The following is a 27,685-nucleotide window of genomic DNA, read 5'->3' on the forward strand; positions in this document are numbered from 1 at the left end:
TCTGTCACTCCACCAAGTTCTTTTATCTGACAAGCTACCTTGTGGGCAGGAGAAAGAAAAAAAAGAATCCCGTAAATGGAAGCCCTGCAGCCCAAACAGTCAGACCGAAGGAAACGCAGCACCAGGAGGAATACAGCTGCGCCTGGCAGCTGCAGGTTTTCAGGCCAGCACATGTCACTCAAACAACCGCCACAGTCGGCAGTGTGCTGGCCTGTTTCTCCAGCTCACCAACAGATCTGTGCTATAGCCACCGGTCCTCAGACCCTTCTACAATGTGTCATTTCGCTCGTTCAAGCCACAAAACACTCTCACAGTCCAAAATGATGTCTTTCCTTGCCCTTCTCACCACTCAACTGAGCCAATCCCCATCATAAGCACTGTCACCCCGAAACCATCCCTGCTAGCTCTGATCCATCAGCAGAGACCTGGCCTGTAAGAGCTAGCCAGGAAGGTAGCTAATCCATCACAGGTGGCCCGGGCACTGTTCCCATTAAAGGCTCATCTGGTTTATGACAGGTCTAAATTACATCCCAAAGGCTGTCCTCACCATCACAATGCTCAACACTGAGCCTGCGCTCCAACCCAGGCTCCCTGTGGTCACCCACACTGCTGATGTTTGCTCATGTCCTGTGCTAATTTGGGATCCAGTCAAGCCTATCTTCTTGTCAGGGAAGCAGGGACATAGACTGGGTATTCGTGGTAGCTTGAGATGCACAGCTGGTGGCTGGCGAAATGCAGTCAGCACAGCATCCTGCCGTGCACTGTGCCCAGCCACAGTGTTGACTCTTTTCCCACACGATACTGAGGGTGAGCTGTTAAGTACCAATGTGTCCCCACAGATAGATCCAGATTCCTGCTTCTCTTGTTTGGAGGGTTTGTGAACAGTATTTCCGAGATCAATGAAAAGCCACAAAAGACTTTCTAAGTAGAAGGAGTGCCCTGGCCAAACAGAAGTTAGAGATGACTCAAGAAGCAGAAAAACACCAGGGGCTACCAGCAGCTCTGGACCAGGCAGAACAGGAAAAAGACCATGAAAGACAGCTCTGGTGGGGACACCTAGGCACAAGACCTTGTGTGGTGCTGGAAGTTTTGCTAGCTTTTGTAGAAGTCATCTTCTGGTGCTGATATTAGGGCTAACCTTGCTGCAGAAGAGAGGAGTGGAGAAGAATGAAGCTCCTTTGGAGACTGGCACAGGACAAGAGCTAGATAGAATGTCCCTAATATCTCCAAACACAAATAAGATAAATTGCACCAAATGCAAACTTGCAAATTTCTTCTGGGATGCTGCTATGAAGATAAACTAAGGTCAACAACAAGGTAATTATATCAATAAACAGAAGCAAGAGTAAAGGGAGTAACATAAAGAAAGAATAAAGAGACAACCTGGTGGGTACCAACTGCAAGGAAGGAAGGAACATTACTAGAGAATCCTTGTTCTTCAGACGAATGTGTTTGAGCTTTGTAGGGAAAACTTGATGAGTGAGGCTGATGATATAAAAAATTCTGTGGTCACGCACTGTGTTTCAATTCTACCAAGATGATGAGGGGACTCGAACATCTCCCTTATGAAGAAAGGCTGAGGGATTTGGGTCTTTTCAGTCTGGAAAAAAGACGGCTGAGGGGGGATCTTATCAACACTTATAAATACTTCAAGGGTGGGTGTCAGGAGGATGGGGCCAGGATCTTTTCAGTGGTGCCCGGCAACAGGACAAGAGGTAATGGGCACAAACTTGAGCATAGGAAGTTCCACCTAAACATGAGGAGGAACTTCTTTCCTTTGAGGGTGGCAGAGCACTGGAACAGGCTGCCCAGAGAGGTGGTGGAGTCTCCGTCTCTGCAGACATTCCAAACCTGCCTGGACACGTTCCTGTGCAACCTGCTGTAGGTTACCCTGCTCTGGCAGGGGGGTTGGACTAGATGATCTCCAGAGGTCCCTTCCAACCCTATGATTCTATGATTCTATGAAATTAGCCCAGGAACTGGGAAGGTGGGGAGGAAGGCAAGACGTTTGTTTTAGGGTGCACTATGAGAGAAAACACTGTGTAACCCCAGTCCTTCTGACTTACGTTCATAGTTTACATTGGCTCCTTATGAGGCAGAAATAAGTATATCACAGCCTGCACTTCCCTCACGGGAGCTGGAACAGAAATGGATTGGAAAAAGTTGGCCCAAAGTGCCCTGTTCACCAATTTTAATGGCATGGCTCCTGCTGGGCTAGCAAATGTTCTGTAACAAGCAGCAGACTGCGACAATGCATATGGCATTTGGGACACTGCTGTGCAAGTGATTATTTCAATTTTTTTTCATGAAGAGCCCAGCTGGAGAGTGTAAGCCAGTGTTTTCCAGGTAGGACACATGACTCAGAGCAAGGAGGGGTTTCTGATAAAGCCATGCACTTTTGGTCTCCTAACACTGTGAATGTTCCTGTCTGAGAGAGGGAAGGGGATGTCAACATTGCTCAAGGTAGACGGGGACATCTGCTGACTTGTCCAGCGTCCACACACTCAACATAACTTATATTAATATTCATTGTAGTCCTTCAAAGGCTGTGATTGACTGGCAACTTTTAAAATTCAAATACTTATAAATCCCTTCACACAGGCAATATATAATTACACAAATGCCATTTTGGTCATTGGATAGTTGGGAGAGATTCACCTGGTGATGTTGTTGATTGTTACCAATGTTGTTGATGTTGATGTTGATGCCTAATGGTACCATTTACCCTTTTTTTGATGCTGCTTGACATAGACTTCTCTTTACCAATTCTTCATCTTCTGGTAAGAGAGTCAAGCAGACCTATTCAGAAGAATAATAGCTGTTGTCTGGGGCATTTGGTCCTCCAAAACAGTGTGTCGACATTATTGTGACAGACAGTGTCTGGCATATTTTCTAAACTGCTCTTACAGAAGTTGTGCATTTCCTATTCGTTTTCTACATTATACATATGTTTCAGTCCAGCAAACGCAAGGCTTTTTCCTCCAGGACTGCCGTTCCTCCTGGAGTGGGCTGCAATGGGCCCAGGCCACAATCCCGATCCGTGTCATCTCAGCAAAAGTATATGGAAATGCCACTCATGGATTGTGAATGCCATTTATCTGAGGCATGACAGATTTGGATACAGCACTTTGAAAGGCCATGAAGTAGGTGGTTCAGAGGATTCGGGTAAAGTGTGAGCCCTGTGAAAGTACAATGTGAATACAACTAGCAGAAGCCAGTGGTCAACAGGAGTCACTGGTGCTGGCTACTGGCTTCAGCTACTAAGCCTGGTGAGCTGAACATGTGGACTGGTCAGCAAGTGAGCTTAACATAGATGTGGCCTAGTGGACACTGGAACAACCATGAGCCAGTGGAAGTGTTGGAGAACAGCACTCCAGTGCAAGAAGGATGCACTAAACCCCATAATCATCATATACCAGTGCCCTTCAGAACAGCATATAAACTTTGATGTTGACTGTACATTGAATTTACTTCATGAAGAATTTTAATAAAAATATTTCCCTTCTTATTGAAATTATATTTTATAATTTTTATTGTATATTGGATTGATTTTGATCAACTATTATAGATCAAAATACTTATCTCAAAAAAACTTTTCATAGATACTCTTCAATAATTTCCTGTTTCCAATTCATCCTATTTCTCTCCATCCCATTTCTTTTCATACACCATGGACAGAAACTGAAAAAGGGCACAAATTCTGTGGAAGGCAGAAGACTGCCATGTAACAGTAGATGACTCAGGTGATGATACACTTACCATCCTGTCTTATAGTGATATTTAGAAATGAAAATATTTTTTGTTTCAGCTATTTTGTGCAGGTCTGAATTTCTGACAAAAAATTTGATTTTATCAAATATTATCAATAGATGGAAGACATTAGCATCAGTAATATAAAACACTACTAGTACACCAGCATCACTTGTTTTGCACGAATGCAAAAGTAGGAATATGAAACAGATTGTTTAAGGTAAAAGAAAATCAGGACCAAATTATTTGTAAGGGAGGAAAGATGCTTGCTTCTATCTTTTTTAAATAAACTTCAAATCCTATATTTTTAATAGCATTATTTTCCAATTATTGCTTGACAATTGTAAAAGCACCAAAACCCCCCCATATTAAATCCACAGTCAATTACAATTTATTGGAATACTCTTCTTGCTTTTCAACTCCTCCTTGTATTTTATTAAAAAAACCTTTCTTTTTTTACTGAGAATTATAATACCTTAAATGTCCATTAAAACTACCAGCTAACATTGGAATCAGGAATAAATTTATTTTCTCCTTCTCACCATTTCTGGAAGATATTAGACGTAATCTCATGAGTTTTGGGGGACAGTAATTATTGTAATTTAATTATCATAAATTGTTTGGTTTGCCTCTGTCTAGCTATGGCTTTGTTAAGGAGCTAGTTCTGTACAAATTCAAAGGCATGGATTCCAACATCTGTTTCTTTTAACATGTTTTACAGTATTTGTTATCTACTTCAATTCAATTGATGTGTTGAGACCTATAACTTGATAATTACCAAGAGAGCCACAAATTTCTTAAGAGGTGAAGTACATGGTGTTAGCAAACTAAATTAAATTATGTGCTTACTTTTTTTTGATTCTTGCATCCAACATTTATCTGGGTGCAGGAGAAAGCATGATGACAATTTCTTTTTCAGATGCACAACTGAGCTGACAGCCACAACTGAAGTGAAAGTGCATATTAGAAAGTTGTTTCTGAAAAAAGCAAAACCACTAATCAGCATTTTCAACAAGAGGTGTCTTGAGTTCATCCAGGACTTTTAAGAAAAATTATTGGTTTCTATTTTTTCCAATCTTATTTTCTTAAAACACATTTACTGGAACTCTTATTTTCATTGAGTGATCACCACACAGATACCTCGGGAACTGGTCACCCTAAAATGGATTTATTCAACAATTATTATTTGGTGCATTTTAAAATTCATTTAGCTATTCAAATGCTTCTTAAACCTCATGGTTTAAGTCACCTCTGTGTCTAAAATCAAAACAAAACAAATAACTCCCTCACTCCCTGAAATACCGTAAGTTAAAATTCTAGCTTTAAAAAAAAAAAAAAAATAAATTTGGAACTCCCTGTCAGCTCAACACAGAAGAATTAATTCACCTTTATCACAACAGAATATTTGAGTATTTCTTTCTTTTTAGATTTTCCCTAAAACTAGTTCTGGAGTCAGACTTGGGGTCAGCAGAAATGGAAGAACATGGGGAATTTGTCTCCCTGATTTACTAATTCTAGAAGGGAAGAAAGAAGGGAATTGACTGTTGCTAAAAGGGATCATTAATTTTTCTCTAAATGGCCAAAAAAACCCCTCAAATCAAAAATCCCAGGACAAAAAAAAAAAAAAAAAACAAACAAACTTGACTTACAGGTGATGCTTATGTTAGTTTTAATCCCTGGAGTGCCATTTTCTGCAATGTAACCATCAGTTATAGCAACTACCATGCAAGCACGCACAGCACAATTCATCAACAAAAACAACATCCTGATTTTAATTGATGCCTAGAAGAAATTATTACTATAAGTAATTGTAGTTGCTATCTGCTGGGAAGAAAGGATTGGGGGGAAAAGAGGGAAAAAGATGGAATGCAGGGGGGAGGGGGAATGACAAGGTAATTCTAGAAATTAATGCTTCATAGATTATTAATTTATTCTAAAAATACTGAGAAATCTTCAGTTGCTGCAAAAGATTTTTGTTAGAGCTGGAATAAATCAGTATGGGACTTCAGGGCAAGTTTGCATTGAAACATCCTTGGTGGTAGGGCCTCACTCTAAAGCTGGGCTAGTTAGGACATGTTACACTGTTGTGGCTTTGTTGTGTTTTGTTTTGTTTTGTTTTTATTTTTTTTCACTGGAATGCTTTTTCCTAGATAATAAAACACGTCATGGAGATTTATTCATAGAATCACCGAATGATTGACTTTGGAAGGCACCTATGGAGGTCATCTGGTCCAACTTCCTTGCTCAAGGAGGACCACCTAGAGCCAGTTGTCCAGTATGATCGTCTAAAAACTAGTAAAGGGAAGAGTTCTGAAATCTATCACAAGATCTTCCATCATTTCTGGAGATATAAAAATAAATATTTTCTTTTAAAAAGAGTTGTTTTGCCTACTGTTCTCACATAATTATATTTTGCCTTAACATTCATACAAGGGGTTTTATTCTCCAGTGTAAAATATAAGAAGGAATGTACAAGTGGAAAGGAACAAAGAACTAGTGGAAAAAAAAGTTGAGATGAATTACTTTTATCCTTCACCATTTATCCTCTGAGGGGATGAAGTAAAAAAATGCCTACCTGGGGTTCTGATAAGCAATAGAGAATTTATTGATTTAAAACAGAAATTTGTTCTACATTTATCATTCCTTGGGAACAAAATCTTTCATCTGGTGACATGCAACAGAATGGGGAAAGACCTCTTTGTAATCTCGGTTATGATAATATTTGTCATAACATTTGTGGGCAGGTTGTTTCGAAAAGACCAGAACATTCTAATCTATCCACAATCACTGAAACTGTTACATATATGCAAGATGTTTTCATGTGCTCATAACATGCCATTGAAATAAAATTACTGCACCTCTCAATCTCTCTGTAAGAATTAATTTCTGTTTAAAATTTGCCATGATTTCCCTAACAAAGCTCTACGCTCCTAACTTTTCTTTGAATGCCTTTTCTTCTCTCTGGTTGGAATCAGAGTTTTACATTCCCTTTAAATATCCCTTACACATAAGTTACATAGCAGTAAAAAGAGGCAAAGAGAGACTGTACATGAAACAGTTTCAATCTTAGCAGGGTCAGCTTCATTTGCATGGATCATTGCATTTTACTCTGCAGAAGGACACTGATGTTTTAAGAAACGTTTAGGCTCTGGGCTCCACCTTTTAATGAATTTTAAGAAACTGCTGATGGAATTAGATAAATTTGCCTTTCTTGCCTTTAGGACAACACATAAATGCACACACAGTTGTCAGTGCTATCAGAGGAAACTACCAATAAATCTAATAGATCTTTTCATGCCTCTTGTCATTTGTAGTCAAAACCTGTACCATATTATTCAAGCAGAGATGTCTTATTTCATGGCTTTTCCACAACATCATACAGATATGGCTCTAAATAATTAACAAGGAAATCAGACCTTATGGAGTGAGTGATGTACACTGGAGAGGAATGGAAAACTGAGACGTTTGCTTAGGGATGCATCTCCACTTCCCCAAGGAGCCCCTGCAACCTCTTGCTGTGCATCTGGGACTACCACCAAACCCTGTCGTCATCTCCCTGCTGCACGCAGCAACATTTGTTTTGAGCCCTCCAAGGCTGGTCTTCTGACCAAGGAGCAGTGATGCTGTTAGCAATGAATGGTGTTCCTGGGCGATTCCCCTTTCAGAGACAGCCATATAAACCCAAGTCTCCAATTCAGTACAGATCTGATGGGCTTTGTTGTGATCCAACTGGGGACCCCATTGCATTGAGAGATCAGGAGCAGAGTTGGGATGATGTGGAAAGGGAGCAGCTGGGGAGAAGCAGGGGAAGTGAAGGAGATGAGGGTAACTTAAATAAGGAATTACTTGGACATGTATTGCCTATGCTGTTTTTATGTAGTAGTTCGATAACTAGTTCAATGCACTCCTGGAATAACGAGGCTATCACAGATTCCCAATCATGAATCATAATAAGGAAGGTGCAGGTCCTGCCTTTTGGTTTTCCTCAGTCTACCAAAAAGGCTTAGGAATTAGTGGAACCCAGATCCTCAACGCTATCACAACATGATGGTATGCAATTACTTTCTCATATGCAGCAAAACCCTATCAATTTGCTTTCTGAAAGAAGTGCATGTAACAGAAATGCGTGATTCAGTATAAGCTCCTATGCCGACACATGGACACAATTTCCATGTGAGGTTTATTTCTTCCTTCTGATTGATGAATTCAGACACACCTCAAACTGATCACTGGCTGCTCGTTCCTTGCATTATTCACCAAATTGTGGCTTTACAGCTGCACTTTACTGCCATGCTTTATTTTCTCCTTGCAACCAGCAAACCAGAAGAATAACACAGGGAACTGAATTTCACTTAGGAAATGAAAAGAGTGGGGGAAAAAAGGACATACAAGGCACAATGCAAACCTTGTCACCACTATTGAACTACGAGTGGAAGATGAGAAGATCATCATCTGATACATAGTTCTACAGCGACATAAATAAAGGTTACTTTATGACTTTGCAGCACTGCAGTGCTTTTCTGGCGACCCATTCCACCTATCCGCCCATTGAAAATCAGAGGCATCATCTGCATTTCCTGAGCAGCAGAGATATTTCTTTTTCTTTCCATTTGGCCCTTTCTGATTTTTGTCCTCCCCTATGCTCTGAAGAAAAGGGAGTCTAGCGTATGGTGTGAAGACAATCTGCACTCTCATTCTGTTCTTCTGGTGTAGTTTGGGGTGAAATTTAACATCAATGTGTAGTATGGGACAATATAATATGGGAGGGCTTAGCTAAAGACTACACCCTCAGGTGCTTTCTTCATGTATAAGCAAATTATCTCTTCATAAAGAACATGTAGGGAGAATAAACTATTTTTAGCTTCTGAGTAGCACAAACAGCTCTTGACAAGCTGAGCAAAATGTGTATATAAAAATCATACATGTCCAATTTTTTTTCCCTGATAAAATTATTTAGAAATGCAAAAAAAATATTAAAATTTGGAAGAAAGTATACACTAGATAGAGAGTAAGAGAAATGTTCAGAAAGAATAATTCACGTATCTGGTTTGGGGTTTTTTGCTGTTGTTTTTTGGGGGGCGGGGGGGGACACAACAAAAAAAAAACAACACAACTTCTTGAATGATGATAACAGATTTTTACCTACATGTTCAAGGATTTTATTTTTATTTTTTACCTTATTTCATGATATCACAAAATAATGACATCATTGCTCACATAATACAATATGACACAGAATAGTTGAAGTATTTGTGTTTAGCTTGGTAAAAATATTTAATGTCGTCTGCTAGTTAGTAGTGACTGAAACAGCTTATCTGATAATCAACTTCTTTCCTGTTTCCTGTAGTGCAATGCCTGAACATCTAGATTAAAGAGTCTTCTATTTGTGGTATAATTAAAGAATTTGTATCAAAATGTTGAATATTTTGATAAGAAACCCCACATATGAGGACACTGAATCATCAAAGGAAGTAAGATATTTGAATATTTACCAATAGAAGTTGCCCTTTGTGATTTGGAAAATAGGTAATATACTTATTTCAACAACCACGTAGTCGTTTTCAAAGTCTGTTACATTGTCAGCTACATTAACATTAGATCACATACCATGGGAAGATGTGAATGTGATTGAAATACACAAACTACAAATCAATCCATCAAGATGTAGAATTTCAAAAATATTTTCTCCACTTCATTATTCAAGAAACTTAAAAGATATTTGGTTTCACTCTAACTTAAAAGGAAAACAAAGGATAAAATGTCAAAAATTCATAGAAATTCAGAACTTCTAGCTTGGAACTTTTCTATTCTTTCTTTGGATCCTTTTGCACTGGCTTCTGTTGAAATACAAGGGAGAAGTTTTGTGCCAAGTTAACTTTAAAGCAAACTGATGGACTCCCCTTTTCTTCTTGGAATTAACCTTGTTAATTGTGGCAGGACCTCTCTTGTCTCTCTTGGTCTTGGTCCCGGCATTACTTCTTTTCTCCTGCAGCAATAATTTGTGATTATTTTGTGTTCCCTGACTTTGCCTGGTATTGACTCCGCACCCACCACCCCATCGTCTAAACAGAAAGAGATTCTGATAGGGACTTCGCCCTGCTACCTTTCGTGGGAGCCCACACAACCAGAAAAGCAGCTGGCACACATACATAACTCTGTTGGCCTCATCGACAAATAGCAATTGAAAATCCAGCCCTGGATGTTCTGCACTCTCCCCTTTGGCTGCTTGATTCCTCCCTGACAGAAAAAGATCAAGCAAAATTGTGTATATTTTCTTTGTCTTCCTTGGAGCGGAGTCAAGTCCAGAGGGAAATTATAGTCTTATGACTGTGAACAGGAAAAGTGGTTAACATATGGCCCTTACATTATGGGGTCACCAGAGGGTATTGTGACACAAGCTCGTCTCAGAGCATGAACAGCTGAAAGAATATCTACCTGAGCTCTTTTTCATGGCTGCTGACATGAAAATATAGATTTCTTCATGTACTGGTATGGGTGAGAGAAACATCACCTTTGTAAGATGATAATCAATTGCAGAAAAAGCATCTGTTGATATGTATTGTGTACTCCCTGAAGTAGTCTATGCTGGAAGCAATCTTTTAAGCCATCCAGCTTTGCTCTGTGCAGAAACAGAAAAGTTAATTCATACCTTTGTGTAGTCTAACTTTAGATGACCCAAACAAAATGAGCAGCCTTAAATAATCTTCTTTCACTGCTGGGAAACTTTTCCTTGCACTCAGCCTCAGTATGCTGAATTTAATGTTGTAGTTATTTGTATCACTCTTAAAACAGGCAAACAAAAATTCTGCTCAAAAAGCATAGTCATTTCATGACATGCTATTAGATCATTTTAGGATTTTTTGGCTGCAAGAGCTAGGAAGTTTGAAAGTTTTTTCTTTGCATTTTTTGGTGGGTTTTGGTGTTTTGTTTTGTTTTTTCTTTTGTTGAGTATTCAAAATTCAATCAGCTTGGATTTTAAAGAAGATTCCCACATGGTTTCCAAATATTTTTCTCATATTTTCCATTTTTCTCCACTCCCAAAGAAAAGCCCATGAACCAAAACAAAGAAGCAAACAGAGGGCAGTGTAGGAATGTTTTATCAAAAACATGGAATAAGAATGCTAAGAACAGGAATAGGATACAGTAGGATTATTATATTTAAAAACTGGAGAGGCTCCAGCAGAAGATTACCAGGATACTTGGGAGCATAGGGCACAGTAACTAAAAGGTGAAGTTCAGGAAGCTCAGACTATGTACTCTCATTAAAAGGTGGTTAACAGAAAATCTAAGCTCTGCTTTCAGCTACATGAAGGAAAGCTACAGAGATGATGGAGCTAAACTGTCCTCCACAGTGGCATGAGATGTAACAAGAGGCAAAAGCCTGGCATGGGGGACTCAGACTGGACTCTGAGAAAAACCACATCACAAGGAGGGCAGTTCAAGGCAAGAACAGGCAATAGCAGAGCTGTAGACCCTCCATCCATGGAGGTTTTCACATGTTGACATGTCAAGCCCTGCTAGCCCGATCCACAGATCCTAATGTTGACAATAGTCCTGCTCCAGGCAGACAGCTGCACTACATGGTTCCAGAGGTTCCTTACAACCAACATTGCTATGATTCCACTTTAACGTACCGTGGAAAATACCATATAAAAGGAAGATTTCATAAATTACATGGGGATTTCTTTCATATCTCATTTAAAAAAAAAAAATCAACTTTTGAACCTATTTAAAAGTTCATCCTATTTTGCAATGATGTCTGATGAAAATTGGATAAACAACATCATAAAATGGAGCATGCAAAAAGCGAAACGCAATGATCAAGGCTACAATTCTCAAACAAAAGTATTATTATTTCCTTTAAAACCAACCAGCTTTTCACAGGGCTCCCTACCCTCAAAGAAATACTTGCCACATGGGTGATATAGTTGCATTGGATACAAATGCAACTCATCTGGAGAAAATGTCTCAGGGAACCAGCTGTTGAACCAGCAAGAAGGCTTTCTTTGGGCCACTCTGTTCTGGCTGAGAAAATAGTAAGTCCCTTTAATTAGCACTCTGCTAAATGGAATTTGGATTCCCATCTTGCTGTTGTATACAAGATGAAAAGGTACCCTCCATCTTTCCACACCCCCAGGACACTCTTTCACTTGGTATAATAATTGTTACAATGCAGCTGTAATGACTACAGCTGGGCAACATTTTCCTAACAAACCAGAAATAATTTGCAAAGCTTTTAGCAATCTTGGGCCAACTTCTGGCTGGTTTTCAGTCAACCTGAGTCCTTATTCTGGGCACATTCCTATGCCAGATTTTGGCTGAATCTTGTCCAGGAACGCTTATGCCAGGAAGCGTTTTTCAATGTCACCTGGAAGTCACACCAGCCAGTTGATTTTGTGTTTACAAAGACTTACCAAGGCAATATTCAGTACTTTCAGATGAGATATATTTTTGATCCTCTTCAGAATGGAGCTAAGATCCAAGACTCTTAAGTATGAACGTACAGAATATAAACTAAAAATAATAATAGAATGTTCTTTAAACCCTCTGGCACAGAAATCCTCTGTTTCACATTGCCTCAACTGGATTTTATTTGCTCATATATTTTTCAAAGGACTGTTACAGGTAACTTTTTGGTTTTGCTTGCCTTTTTACAGTAAATAAGTTTAAGCCCACAAATTCAAGACTATCCCCTGAGACAAGTGCAGTTAGCTGTGAAGTGGAGGAGAAAACTCCAAGTGTAACAGAATGGTCCCTTTGCCTGACATGTCTCCTTCGATTTTCGTAAGTGCCCTACTCAGCTATCTGTACACAGCTGTCTAGGAAGCAGACTGTAAACAAGCCTCAGCCCAGCAGCTGTAATACAATTTCAGACCTTCTTTCTTCAAAATCTGTATTAGATATATATGTTTGTGCACGTAAACATATGTACACACATGGGTGTGTTTAAATATATATATCTCCATATGTACATATGGAGATAAAGGGGGAGGGAGAAGTGAGGAAAGACATATCCATTAATGAAGACTTGAGTCTCTCTTGACAATAAAATAGACTATGGACTTGGAATAAAAGCAGACAAAACCAAACATATGGAAAAACTCCAAATTTTGAATAAAGCTGTGTCAGCTGTTCGAATGATATGCATTCAGAGATTTCAGTTGAATTAGCTAATAAACGCACAGAACTACTGACAGCTATTTGAAAATGTTATGGAGAAGTTCCAGAGATTTAGACACGGTATCAATCTTCCAGCATTTGACCCTGGTAATTACTGCTTTGTAAGTCTAATTTCCAACCCTTCTACACAACAGAATGAGTTTCAGGAAAAAAACACCAAACAAAAATAGAAGCCCAACCATGTAGAGGGTATCAGATCTATGAGTAATAAGCTCTGTGAGTTTACAGAAAAACAAATCATAGCAGTCAAACTTGATTGCTTTTCTCAAGAATTCAGTGAATGAAATTAAAAAAACCAACAATAACAGAACAGAGAACATACCTGGATTACAGTAAAACACTGGCTATAGCATCACAGTTATTAAAGTCATTTTGAATATGAAAATTGTCAGGTAGAGCAGAAACAGGCCACAGAAGATGATAGTGGAGTACAAAGTTTGTGGGATGCATCTAAAAAAGCACAGGAATCAACAACAGGGTGAGCCCCACCAGCCTCCCCAGCAGCGACTTGACGAAAGGAGGTGAGCAGCGTGTAGAAGACATTTACGGCAAGGGATGCTGCAAGCACTCGTGGACTAAAAATTCTAGCAGAAAGGTCTACTCAGCAGCTATATAGGCTGACAGCAAATAATTAACCTACATCCATGTTGCAAAAATACAAGGCATTATGCTGCTGTGGCATGAGCAAACATGGCATCACACTGGGAATGATAACTCCTGAGCATTAATCTTAGCTCTGCTGCAGATTTTAGGTACAATGGTGGGCCAGGCCTCTTAACTTTTTTGAGTCTCTCCTTTTTCTACAGCTGTTAGCTGTTTAATGAGCGCAAGCTGTACATTCTTCATAACAGGAAACATTTTCATTCAGCATTTGTACAGCACCTAGCACATCAGGATAAGATCTGAACCACAGCCTCTGTCAACCCTTATCCATGCAAAAGCAAGGCATCAATGTAAACAGTCAAAATTTACTTACAGCTGGTCTAGCAAGAGGACGAATTACTGTATGACTGAACATGCCACCATATCTTCCATGACGGAATATCCACAGTTTCCCTCCACCTTCTCCATGTCGTATTAATCATTTTTGAAACAGCATTTATTAACCATCCATTCAAATAAGGAGCAGAAAATGGATTTTGCCTACCAGAGAAAAATGCATTTCTCTCTTTCCCATGTATTTGCAAGTGTTTCCCAAGAAACAAATAAAATTCCAACAGGGCTGGGATATTTATGCAAAAAAAAAAAAAAGTATTATCCAGTGTTAGAATGCTAATGTTAACAGAAAAATGTGGAGGGGATATTAAACTTCATGCATCGAGGATTGTTCCATTCTCCTTCACTGAAGGCTGAATTAGTTTACATTTCACACAGGATAAGAGCTCAGTTTCAAGAGAGCAGGTAATTTATTGACATTTCAAGTTGTTTATTACTGTATGGTAACATCCTCATCTCCCCTTACCTCTTTACCAGAGGATCAGCTTCTTGCACAGTCTTTCTCCCTAGACCATCTTTGTATCAACCACAGCCATCAACAGGGTTCAAGACTCAGAGGGTCTCCAAGTTCAGTCTTTGTATGCCAAAAAGACTCTTATTGAATAACCTCCATGAGATCATAAAACAGCAGAGACAGACACTTGAAAATACACCCAAAGGTAAACAGCATGATACTATTTAAAGAAATAACATTTACAGACTAACATGAACTCCTTGAGCCCAAAGCAGAATAAATATGAGCAGTACATCCATTAGCTGCAAATGAATAAAACAGTATTTATAAAATGGGTAATTTAGATCTGATTAATGTTTATAAATGTGTTTACATAAGAATTGGATATTAACCTATAGCTTTAAAGGGTTTAATTAGCCTTGGAATATTGTCTCGGTGTACAATGAAAAATAACTAATTCACAAAGGAAAATGGAAAGAAAATCTCCAAGCACAAATGAGGTCAATTAATTAAGCAATTTACATAAATTTGAATGGTTATTTTCAGGGCATTTTTGACATTTTGCACTTCCTATTCCCATCACACCAGCAAAAATACTTTTCTGTCACCCTATTTATATGATACATCAATCATCTCATGGGATCACAGAATACCAGCACACAGTGCAGTATAACAGCTTCGACACACAAGCTTTCTGAACCGTGCAGAATCTAGCATCCCATTTCCAGCTGTACTATCTTATCACCAGCAGATGCATTTACAGGCTGTTATAGCTTCATTCTTACCTCCAAATGGAGAAAAGAATATGAAATATGACTTCATCTCCATTACATTTTTACATCCTGAATACCAAACAGATGGTAACAATTACAGATGGGAGTATATTTCTCACACAAGAAAGCGAATGCTGCATAGCTCACCAACTGAAATCTGGAACGAGTTGCTTAATACGTTTAGTTTATCCACATCTAAATTGGTGAAAAAGGGTAGAGGAATTTGGCCTAAGAGTTACATATTATTACCATGGTTACCCTGGGAATACTGTGGCAGCAACCTCCTCTTAATACAGCTGTGTCCACACAGGTCATTTGTTTTCTTTCTATTATCCTGGTAACAACCAAGGCAGATTTACTAACTCAGATGTAAGCGGAAAGTAATTTGCTTCAGAATGGAGATCCTTCTGTGGCAATTCCTGTATATACTTATTTCCCAGAGTAGTGCCTAGCGGGAGTAAGAGGCTGTAACACAGTCTGGATTGCTCTCTACTGGCTGAGCTGTGTCGATCCACCAGACCAAAGTCACAATTCAAGAGCTGAGGGAGTGCCGAGAGTGTCGCTTCCCAGCACCAACAAAACTTCAGGTCACTGGTGTGCCATCAGCTCAGGATCAGAAGCTAAAGCTGAAATTGCTGAAACAGCCTCTTCTCTCCTTTGGTCTACAACTCCACAACCTCTCTCAAGTGTATATTTCTCTGGTTCATGTCTCCTTTGATAAAAATAATGTGGGACCTTTATCCAAGGCTGTCGAATAAACTTAATGCCACAAATTTAGATTTCATATGATGCAATAATGCACCTACCTATATTTTACAATACATTTTACAGTACTTTTCATGGACTGTACTACTGAGAACAGTGATTAATTTATTGAGTCTTTCTATTTTGTCCCCCATCTGTTTAATATAGTCACAAGTGAGTTTTTGAATGCTGTATTTCTTCATTTATATAGTGTTTCCTAGGCCACAACTTCAACTGGTGCAAATAGGCATTTGGTTAACTGAAACCAATGAAATAAAACAGCCTTACACCAGTTGAGAACGGGGCTTTTGTATCTATATATGTCATGTGTTAGCATGGAACAGAAAATATGAAGTAAATATAATTAAAAGAAACACTAAAGAAACTAGTAAGAAATATTTTTCATTTGCTTCATTTTGTATCACTCAGAGTTGGGTGATACATTTACAATGAGGGTGGTGAAACCCTGCTGCAGGTTGCCATGGGAGGCGGTAGATGCCCTCATCCCTGGAGACATTCAAGGTCAGGCTGGGCGGGGCTCTGAACAACCTGATCTAGTTGAAGATGTCCCTGCTCATTACAGGGACATTGGACTAGAAGACGCTTAGCTGAAAAGTAAAATTATTGAAAAGAAAATTGCTTCTGTTTTACTTCAAACCAGGACAATGACCTTTAAAGGTCCCTTCCAACTCAAACCATTCTATGATTCTATGATATCTGAGATTTTGAAAAGATCCATTTCAAAATTGATGCTAACAAGAAAATCTTGAAACGTGTACGCAATGGAACCTGTAAAACTTTCAGGGCCTGAAAGAATGCATTTCAATTGCTTCAGGATGTTTCATTTGATTTTTATTCATTTTAATGACCGCCTTTCTTTGCCTATAGATCAACATATATTTCAAAATAGAAACAACTTTAACTCAAATAAGATCAAAAATGTTCATTTAGAAAATGTCATTTTTCTTCAATTTCCACGTTTGTCCCCTTGCTATTTTTGCCAAATTGAGCCTTTTCATGCAAGCATTTGTGACTGAACCATTCTAAAATGACAGAGGAGATAAACAGAACCCTTTCCCAAACCTATTGCTTCTCTTCTCTTATATATAATTGCAAAATTCTTACAACCTAACAAGTAAGCTTTCTTTCACTTAATGCCTTGCCAGCCCATTTTGCCTTCTTTATGCTGATAAGTACCACTAAGTCACTAAGTCTGTCAGGTATATTATAGTAATCGTTAAAAAATAGCAGCAGCAGACGTTACTTCCTCAGCTTCCACACGCTGATGGGTTCTCTATAGAGCAGCACCCACAGTGTTTCCATCTGTCTCAGGCTCAGCCTAGTCATATAGAAAGCAGCACTTCCAAAGAGCTTACAAGAAAAGATATATTAAGGAAAGAAGAAGTGATTAAGACAACCAACAGCTGGTACAACATCAGAGAAGATCTATGAGATCAGGACACACACTTTTCCCAAATTTTGTCTGTTCTGCCTGAAGTGCTTAAGGGCTGAGTGTGTTTTGGTTAAAACTGCCCAGTGAAACCTACTTTATCACGCCATGGATCACTGAAATCAGAATTTTCTCCTTTTGACAACTTCATCATGAAGCAGAAATCCTTGTGACCTGATTGGAATTCCTAGCGATAAACATGAAAAAAAGAACCCCCTTGCTGCACTGTGGTCAATTTAGTCATGAAACTACTTACCAAGGGTGCAAGTGTCTTCTTGAACCCAGGACTTCCTCACACTTTGGGTTAGTGCTTGAAGTTTGAAAGCTTACTGTCAGGGTGCTTATTCTAGTCTTTTTCCATCCCTTTTCATGAGAAACTTGGAATACTTTGTTATATTCCTGTTGGGGCAACAACAACAACAACAAAAAAAGTTCAAAATGTTTTACAAAATGGTAGTAATCTGATTTTCCCAGTGTACAATCTAATCTGAGGTATTTAAAAGCTGCAGTATCTGTTATAAAGTTTATGACCCTCTGGGAATTACTCCTTGACTCTTGCAAGGAAACAAAGTTGAAAGGCACGCCTGGTGAGCTAAAATTCAACTGCACTGTGGAGAGAGATGCAGATCCAAGCTTGTCTTTTCAGTATGAAGGCAACACTTTTATCTGTTGCGCTGTTTGCAGCAAAAATAGCTGACATGCTATGACAGAGGGTTAAGATTTAAAGGATGTATGGGCTATCTGGAGAAGTTAGTCAAGAAGGACAGTTTAAAATTGTCTAAGTTATCTGCCTGTATATTTGGCCATTCTTATGCCCTTAAAGCTAATGTTTCATTTATTGAAGCGTGGAGGACCAATATGCCACAGCATCTTGCAATATATGAGCTGCTTTCTGGCAGAAATGCACACAAAAAGCACGCAGCTCTCTCTACAAAAGTGAATGCAACGCCTGTGTTGTGTTGTGACAAAACATATAGTCCTCGTTCTCCAAACCCATCACCTCCATGGTACTCACTCTCCTTCCATATTCCCTCCTCCCCCAGAATAACTAGAATCAACACTTACAAAGTTGATATTTTTCAGAAATAGGTGCCATGCTTGCAATGTACAATTCTTGCTCCCGGGCAGCTAACCGCTGCTCCGTGCCCTGGATATGAATTTAATAAACATGTCTGTTAGCAAAGGTGTAAACTACAGCCCTTGCTTGTGCTGGAAAATATATCGTCTCATACCTAAGCACTGATGTCTAGGGGCAGACATAGTTCCAGGCAAGGATATAGAGATTTATATAGAATTTGGCAAAAATTATTTTGGTCTGTAAAGGGTTTAAAAGCACATACTACAAGGTTTACCTTCAAAGTCTCTGCAGACTCCCCAGCTATGTCTTAACTGATAAATCAGAGACAGGGCACAAGTCTGAACACTGTCCTGAGATTGTCACTACAGATTAATTACTAGCAGAGTCCCTGGCATGGGTTTTGCCCAGGCCAAGTAGCATTCTCTCAGGAAAAGCCCAGGTATGTTTGGGGTTTTTTCTCAATAGGCTGTATGGATGAGGCTACGCTCTTTTGAAGGGGGAGAGAATTAACTGTATGCATATGAACAGAGCTATGTCACTTGCCTTCAGAGCCAGGAAGCAAGCCCTTTCCCATATAATCTGCACTTTTAGACAAAAATATCCTTAGTGTAGTGACGAAAACGTAGCTTGAAGTTATACTGGCTGCTTGAGAGTGTTGGAGGATTGTGTAGGGCCAGGACACGCAAATCTGGTAGAAACACACTCATTCAGGCACTTGGGAGGGTTCAAGCAGTGTTTCAAACACAAAAAGAAAGCCTACAGAGGGTGGGAGCAAGGACAAGTATGCTGGAAGGAACACAGAGAACTTGTCCAAGAAGCCAGGGATCAGGTTAGGAAAGCTAAAGCCCAGATAGAGTTAAATCTGTCCAGGGACATCAAGGGCAACAAAAAATGCTTCTACAGGTACATCAGTGATAATAGGAAGACTAGGAAAAATGTGGGCCCTCTCCGGAAAGAAACAGGAGACATGGTCACCTGTGTGGAGGAGGCTGCGGTACTGAATGACTTTTTGGCCTCAGTCTTCACCAGGAAGTGCTCTAGCCACACCACCCAAGTCACAGAAGGCAAAGGTAGGGACTGGAAGAACGAAGAACTGCCCACTGTAAGAGAAGATCAAGTTCAAGACCATCTGAGGAACCTGAAGGTGTACAAATCCATAGGGCCTGATGGGATGCATCTGCTGGTCCTGAGGGAACTGGTGGATGAAGTTGCTAAGCCACTGTCCATCATATTTGAGAAGTTGTGGCAGTCCAGTGAAGTTCCCACTGACTGGAAAAGGGGAAACATAAACCCCATTTTTAAGAAGAGAAAAAAGAGGGACCCAGAGAGCTACAGGCTGGTCAGTCTCACCTCTGTGTTCATGGTGCAGATCATGGAGCAGATCCTCCTGGAAACTATGCTAGGGCACATGGGAAATAAGGAGGTGACTGGTGACAGCCAACACGGCTTCACTAAGGGCAAATTGTGCCTGACAAATTTGGTGGCCTTCTACAATGGGGTTATAGAGTTGGTGGCCTAGTGGAAGTTGTCCCTGGTCATGGCAGCGTGGTTGGAACTGGATAATCTTTAAGGTCCCTTCAACCCAAACCATTCTATGATTCTATGAACTGTGCCCAAAACTGCAACTAGTTTTTGTTTTGTCAAATTGATTCACTCCAAAAAAACCCTCAGAAGTTAATTAATATTTATGCAGTTTGGAGGTCCCAGATGTGGGATTGCACTGGTGATCTATTTATTTAGCAGTAAAGACTCAGCGGATCCTCAGTAGATATAAGTTTTTTTCCATTACAATCAAAAAAAAGTATCAGCTATCCCTGAGAGCAATGAACCAAAACAGAGGTAGCATGGCCATTATGTGAGAAGGTGACAGGGATTACTCCTGGCCTTTCCCCATAAAAAGTGAGATGGGATTTGGGAAAGGCATGAAGCCTTCTAAACCCAGGAAAAAGCCCACAAGAGAAGCAGAAGGAGCCCTGAGCCAAACACAGATGATGAAAACTGGAGGGGGCAGCAGCATAAAACAGAACAGCAGAGTTTACCAGTAATCCTACCTAACACCACCAGATTGCCCCTAGTAGAGTCATGGCTCAAATGAAATCAAAGATGACTACATTTACTGAGAGCTTGATCCAGGGTCCTTTCTCTCCCAAAGCTTCGTACAGAGCTGAGAGAAAGTGAAGAATTCTTCTATCCTCTCTCGCTTTCATGATAAAATTCTTTGACAAAAGGAACTCCTCAAGGGTGTTTCAATAGTTTAACCTGAAGAGTGGCTAAGCATGAAATGAATGCTGTTGGACTAACAGCTTCTGGGTGAGTGTTCAGAGGTAATGGAATAGCATCCAAATGCATTGAGAAGGAAAAAAAAAATTGCTGAGATAAGTGAGTTTGGGGTGATTTATGAGTGAATTTCTGGGTTTTCAGCAGGACTAGAGAATTCATAAAGGTCTATATGAAGGTGTGATAATGTTTTCATCTATTTATCACGTAAATTAGAGAAACAAGTATTGAGAGGAGAAGAAAGATACATTTCTTAATTAGAAATTTATGGAAGTTTTTCCCACGATGAAAAGATAGAGTTATTTTTACCTGGGAGGTATTTGTAATAGTGCAGGGACACAGTGCTATCTTGTATATGATTTTTTTTTGTGATTAAGCCACTTTTGTTACAAGCAGCTACATCAGATGACCTCTAAAATATGAAAACAATCACTCTTCACTAGCATTTTCTAAGTCTCTGCTTTGGCAGACAGACTCACCAGCCTCAGGTGCTACTCCAGCCATCTCCCCATGCCTTAATCATTTCAATCTCTGCTTGAATTGTAAGCCTGAGAGCACCTGAATGCCTCCTGGCTGGTGGCAGCCAGACTGACTTTGTGAAGTCTGGAAGAAGACAAGAAGCTGGTTAACCTTGTGAGCTTGAATTAAATGGGTGACAGTGAAACCTGCTAACACGACTCCTTAGAAAAAACATGGGAGGTTTCTAGATAGTAGCTCAACCTGACAGCTTCTTACAGATTTGCTGTTTGTCCTTGGAAAGAAAGAACAAAAAAAAAAAAAACAAACAAAACCCAAACCCCACAACAATACCTTTTCCAGGAAATGCTTAGTTTGTTTAGATACCAGCTTTTATTGTTTACTAAATAATCTTTAGAAACTCCTCATGAGGGACATTATTAAATGTCTTTTGGTAATACTGTCTGTGTACTGAGATTTCCAAAGGTATTTGAAAAGGTCCATTAACAAACACGTTTGATGAATTTAAATTACTGTGTGATAAGAGGGAACATTTTGACACTGAGACTTCCTGAGCCAGAGACGGTGGGGGTTTTTTAATAGCTTTGATAAGCTTTTCTTCCCTTTGTTAATTTTTTCACTTATTTTTTGGGCACATGCAAGCTTTTGGCTTCTACAGTCTCATTTTTAACAGATGATCTATTTGCAATAGAGGACGCAATCAACTATCACTTCCTACTTATCTTCTCCAGGCCAGTCATGACCATATAGAAATCACACCCTCTTCTGTTCAACCACCTCTTTGCGAAATCATTCTTCTCCTTTTCTCTTAGAATCTGCAGCTGGCCACTTTCAGAGAACTGATACTGGGTTACAAGGACTTATAATCTGAGTAGGGTTTATGTTCACATGTAACACAAAACCTGTTAACTCTATCTGTAGTAGTGGTGAACTGAAAACACTGGTACCTGGAAAGCGTTATGCTGCAGGTTATGGTACCATTCCCTGTAGCAGACAGGGGAATCTCACACTCTTCCTTGGTTGTGTATTCCCTGTGTGGAAGTTACGCTGCAGTCTGCAGCTACAAGGACCTCCAAAAGGGGCACTGATAGCCTTTTTGAGACCCAGGGTCAGGTTTTCCACTAATATAAGCCAACACTGTGGCATCAAAATTTAAACCAGAGGAGTTCCTGTTTTGTTTTACACCCTGGAGCCAATTTGGAGCTTTTGAAAACTCCACTGAAGTTAATAAAAGTCATCCCCCTGCAGCATTTGTTCATCGTTCACTACTTAAGGCTGTTTTTTGGGGTGTAACCCACAAGGGATAATCACAGGTCACTGCTTGACTGAAGTTAAAGGCTATTCTGCTTTCTTCAGTATTGTGTTTTTGTTGGGATTCCTCTGATGGGTTTTTTGCTATTTATTATTAATTGTTTAACTGCAGCATAACCTATTGAAACCCTTATCTGGGAAACTGCCGATGACACTCCTTGGCTCCTAGGTATGGCTGGCTTTATTAACTTTCAGATCAACTAGCCAGCCAGGGGATTCACTAAGGTAGACTGTAAATCCTAGCTGATATCCCTAAATGCAATGTGTTTCCTAGCACTAATTTAACCCTGTTTTTACAAGAGAGTAATGTACACAGACTCACTTAAAGATCTGCTTCTACGGATGAATATTTTAAGGTTCTTCGTCAGATCCTTGCAAAGTTTCTGATGAACCCAAGTAGGAGCTGAAGCCATAAGCCACATGTGTTTGAAGTTTAGAGGTTGTTTTTCACAGTTTGACACTGGGGACAATCTCACTAGATTTCTAAGCAAAGCACAAGAAGCACACTGAAAATAAGAATGTCAAAATCACTCGCTCTTGCATCAGCCTTCTCAGACACTTGATAGCGTTGAAGCCTCATAAATAAAAGAAGGGTGACATTCTCAGTATCCCAGTTTAATGGGGATCTCTTTCATAAGTCACACATTTAAAAGCATGTTTTCCCTTTGTAAACAAAACTAGAGTCTCTGCTTTCCTCTCCCAGTGAAAGATTTAATGATTTTTCCTCAACTCCCTTTCTGAAGAGTAGTTCAGATTCACTGAAAATAAAAATGAAGGGGGAAAATGAAAGAGGAAGGAGAAAATGAAAGATGATGAGCAAGGCCTTATGCACCCATAATTTTATTTTGTTGAACCTGGAACACCCGCAGTTCTCCTGTACTAAAAATACAGGTGGTTCATCAAGGTTATCTGCCATAAGCAACCAATACACTATCAAAGCTGTATTGCTCACCTGCAGTACTTCCTAATTCAACGTTGCCTAAACAGCACTGCACATCCACAACACTTTCTCCTTTTGCATGTTAACATTTGCAGTTTAGCATGGAAATATTTATGTGGCAAACCTCAAATAAAAAAATCTTAGGAATACCCTTTGGAAGATGAAGACTGCGCAGAAACTGGAGATTCACTTTCCCTGCTGTTTATGACACATTTTTTCATCAGTGTTTCCAGAAGGTTATATATTCTTTTTTAATTACAGAAATCTTCAAAACATTCCCAAAGCTTATTAGTTTTTCCTGCTTCCATTCACAGCTGTAATGCATTTCAGAGACATTTTGACATTCCCTTTGACATGTTTGACAGGAGACTGATATCATGTTGCTGTGTGTTTCCATCCTCCTCATGTGACGATTAAAAATAGCATAATAGTAAATAGCTCAGATGAAGTATGTTTTTATCCCAAGAAAAGAAATCATTTACCATGCATGGGCAAACCTGTTCGACTAAAAAAAAATCATTGATACTGCAGTCAGAGAGCCTCTTCAGCATTCATTTTGAAACCAACCTGAATTCTGAAGCCTTCAGGAAAGACTGTTTACAAAAAATGAGAAAAAATCTTATAGAAATAATTTTAGCAGCCTTATTTTAAAAGCCTTATTTTTTTCATACCTATACTTGCCTGTGTATACTATGCAAGACCAGTAATTAAGGATTCTTCCTCATAAATCCAACAAGGGGTAATCAACAGAGTTTTAATCCATGAGTAAAATCCACTAAGTAAAGTTTATATGGAAGATAATACCTGTTTTTTTTTTTTTAATTTATTTTAACTTACTGCTATAGATTGTGAGGAAAAAAGAAGACGACACTTTTTTGTTCAGAACTTCATATCTGAAACAGAAATATTAGAATTCAGGTTAAGCATAGGTTTAGAGTCTTCTTAATCAGATCAGCAAACTGACATAAGTATGGTTGGTACTTATTACAAAAGAAAGAAAGGTTCTTGAGCATGGCAGAGTGACACAGAGAAAATGGGATTGTCTCAGAACTTCTAACCACAAGCAAAAATAAACATAAAATTCTAGCTCCGTAGAACCAAAACTTTTCAGTAAAATATATCAAGGATGTAATCAGGTGATGTGTGCATTTGTGCGAGGAAGACCGTATGTACGTTTATCTTTTTTTATTTGCTACCAAGGGTATTAATGTAAAACTGGAGACTTACATTCAAGCGCTTTCCTGACTCAGGTTACAAAAATCCCTCTTTACTCTTCCATATGTTAAGAACCTTAATTTTAAACCAGTGAGGAGTGGACATTTCACAAAATTTGAAAAAAAAAATCTTTCATACACTGGGAAACTCAGCTTCTATGCACCTCCACAACTAACTTGAAGCTTTAGATCATAGACCCAGGGGAATAATTTCATGAGCTGGTAGAAGTAAAGAGCTGTAAGTCTCTAGTGAGCCAGATAGTGAACTGGGACATAAAACAAACTTTGCCAATGTGTATATCATAAGGATATGCCTGTATTCTTTTTGTTTCTGATTCAGAAGTGTCAGAAATTCAGGGCGGGGGCAGGTGGGGGGAAGGGGGAAAGTAGTTATTCTCTTGAGATTTCTACTGCAAAGTAAATTGGGAAAGGGTGCGATTAACAGTGTGCATTTGGCACTTTTTTTTTTTCCCCTGAATGACCGTAGTCACCAGGAAAAAAACACACAAGAAAAACAAAAAACCCAAACACATGAAAAACAAGACTGAAATGACATCCTAAACTAAATTTTAATCACTGGAAAAAACAAGATGATTCAAATTCCATATAAAGTCTGCATATTAGCCATGGACAGAATGAACGTGGGTTTTCCCACCCTAACAGCAAACATTCAATATTCCATTATAAGAGTTAAGGGTCATCCCTAAAAGTGGGACACACAGTATTTCTGATCATACTTCATTAGTTGGGGGCTCTGCTGAATTAGGACCTAAGTAACTTGGACATACTTTTGTTGTCTTTTGATCTATCTAATTATTTCCACCTCATTAACGGAAATAATATACGTCTACCACTTTTGCTTTGACAAAGTAATGACAGTATTCTACCTCTTGGCAGTTGAAAGGAAAGTGTCTGTGAGTAAAGGTATCAAATAAGCGCTCACCTGTGATAATGACTTTCTCTGTTTTATATGTAAAATGTAAAAACAACAGAATACCATTTTATCTGACAAGGAAAAAGTAATGAAAAATAGCTTTCTATTGATTTTCCTCCCGAAGTGATAAAGCATACCTCCAGTAGGTAAATCACAGCTTTATTGTTGAGTCTAGAACAGCATCTTACCTCTAATGCTGTTAATTTAATGCAAAATGAACTATTTTAAACCAATCCCATTTAAGGAAAAAAAAAAAAAAAAGCCTTATTGTCCTGTATGGTTCTTTGTCAATTCCTGTACAGATTCAGGAAAGGAGCTACAGCATCTCAAAGTCTTCATTTTCATTTTCAGGAAACAGAGATAATGAATAAATTCTCATCTCATTCTGCTCCTTGGATCAACATTGTACTCCCACGAGTGAAACAGGAAGGAAACTATTTTATAACTAGAATCAGATGGATCAGATTAAAATGAAAAATGGCAAATGCTTGTAAGAGTTACTGACTGCTAGCTGGATTTCTAAAAGGAAAAATGAGAATTTTGGAATTATTTAGTGTGTCTTAACCATGTCTGTGGCAGATTTTGGTACTTACCTGCGATGCATATTGAATAACCTGAGGTTCCTTGGCTAGTCACTGGAGAAACAAAGAATCATAGAATCATAGAATGGTTTGGGTTGGAAGGGACCTTTAAAGGTTGTCTAGTTCAACCCCCTGCCACAGGCAGGGACATCTTCCACTAGATTAGGTGGCCCAAAGCCCCGTTCAACTTGGCTTTGAACACTTACAGTCATGGGGCATCCACAAATTCTCTGGGCAACCTGTGCCAGTGTCTCACCCCCGTCATTGTACAGAATTTCTTCCTTACGTCCAATCTAAACTTACCCTCTTTCAGTTTGAAACCTTATTGTGTCACCACAGATCCTGCTAAAAAGTTTCACTCCATCTTTCCTGTGGGCCCCCTTTAAATATTGAAATGCCACAATAAGGTGTCCCCAGAGCCTTCTCTTTTTCAGGATGAACCCAAGTTTCTTCAGCCTGTCTTCATAGGGAAAGTGGTCCAGCCCACTGATCACTTTTTTGCCCCTCCTCTGGACCTGCTCCAGAAAATCCAAGTCTTTCTTGATCTGGATGCAGTACTCCAGGTAGGGGTCTCACGAGAGTGTAGCAGAGGGGGAGAATCACCTCCCTTGGCCTGCTGGTCACACTGCTTTTGATGCAGCTCAGGGTGCAATTGTTTTTCTGGGCTGTGAGCGCACATTGCCAGCTCATATTCAGTGTTACATCCACCAGTACCTCCAAGTCCTTCTTTGCAGGGCTGCTCTCAACCCATTCATTACGCAGCCTGAACTGATACTGGCAATTACACAAATCCAGGTGCAGAACCTTCCACTTGGCCTTTCTGAACTTCATGAGGTTCGCATGAGCCCACTCCTCAAGCCTGTCAAGGTGCTTTTGGATGACAACCCTTCCCAAGTGGATCAATTGTACCACTCAGGTTGGTGTTATCAGCAAAGTTTCTGAGGGTGCACTTGATCCCACTGACAATGTCATTGATAAAAATATTAAACAGTACCAGTCCTAATATGAACTCTGAGGGACACCACTTGTTACTGATCTCTCTCCGGACATTGAGCTGCTGACTGCAACTCTATGGATGAGACCATCCAGCCAATTCCTTATCCACCTAATAGTCCAGCTTACTGCCATGACTTTTGAAATACGATGGGAGAGTGATTTAGCAACTACATCTGCTAGTTCTCTCATCAGCTCCTACATCTCCTGAGAGAGTTTAAAGTACAGCCTTAGTGCTTTGATTTACCCCGTCAAAGGGGAAAATTCAAAAAGGCCACTTGCCTCAAACAGACTGAAAAGCATTTGCTTTTTTAATAACTGAGTAGTACAAAAGGAAGTTAAAACCCATTTGATATATTGCATTTGTCAGGTTATTTATCTTAGCACAAGTAAATCAATGTAGTAGCCAATCAATTAATGAGATACTGATATTATCAAATGTTATGATTGTCACCAAATATGTCAAATTAATCATAGGAATCAGTTTCTACAGCTATGAAACCTTTTAACAACAGCAATCAGTACCTAATGTT

This window comes from Rissa tridactyla, chromosome 2 (genome assembly GCF_028500815.1).
Source record: "Rissa tridactyla isolate bRisTri1 chromosome 2, bRisTri1.patW.cur.20221130, whole genome shotgun sequence".
NCBI lineage: Eukaryota > Metazoa > Chordata > Aves > Charadriiformes > Laridae > Rissa > Rissa tridactyla.